The sequence below is a fragment of the Nematolebias whitei genome, chromosome 12 (genome assembly GCF_014905685.2).
Source record: "Nematolebias whitei isolate Nwh7 chromosome 12, NemWhi1, whole genome shotgun sequence".
Taxonomy (NCBI): Eukaryota; Metazoa; Chordata; class Actinopteri; order Cyprinodontiformes; family Rivulidae; genus Nematolebias; species Nematolebias whitei.
The window spans coordinates 31,527,818-31,528,105 of record NC_056509.1 but is presented as its reverse complement, the minus strand read 5'-3'; positions in this window follow the sequence as shown (position 1 = coordinate 31,528,105).

Below are 288 nucleotides of genomic sequence, written 5' to 3'. Positions count from 1 at the left end.
AGGGCATGAGGGCTCTCCGTCGCCCTGTCTTCTCGTCGAGAAAAATTTATCAGTTGTGTTGAGAGACCAGCTGACCAGATCCATAATTTATCATTCGGAGGATATGTCGTGAGAGAGACTCTGATAGAAATCACAAAGCAAAGAGCAAAGCAGGAGGGAGGCAGGCGCAGGAGAACAACTGTTTGGGACACCATATAAAGAGTTGTTGTTACTGCGTGACAGTCAGACAGCATCTATAAGTGGATCTAGGGTAAATTTAGTCAACACTATTTAAAAACTACAAAATAC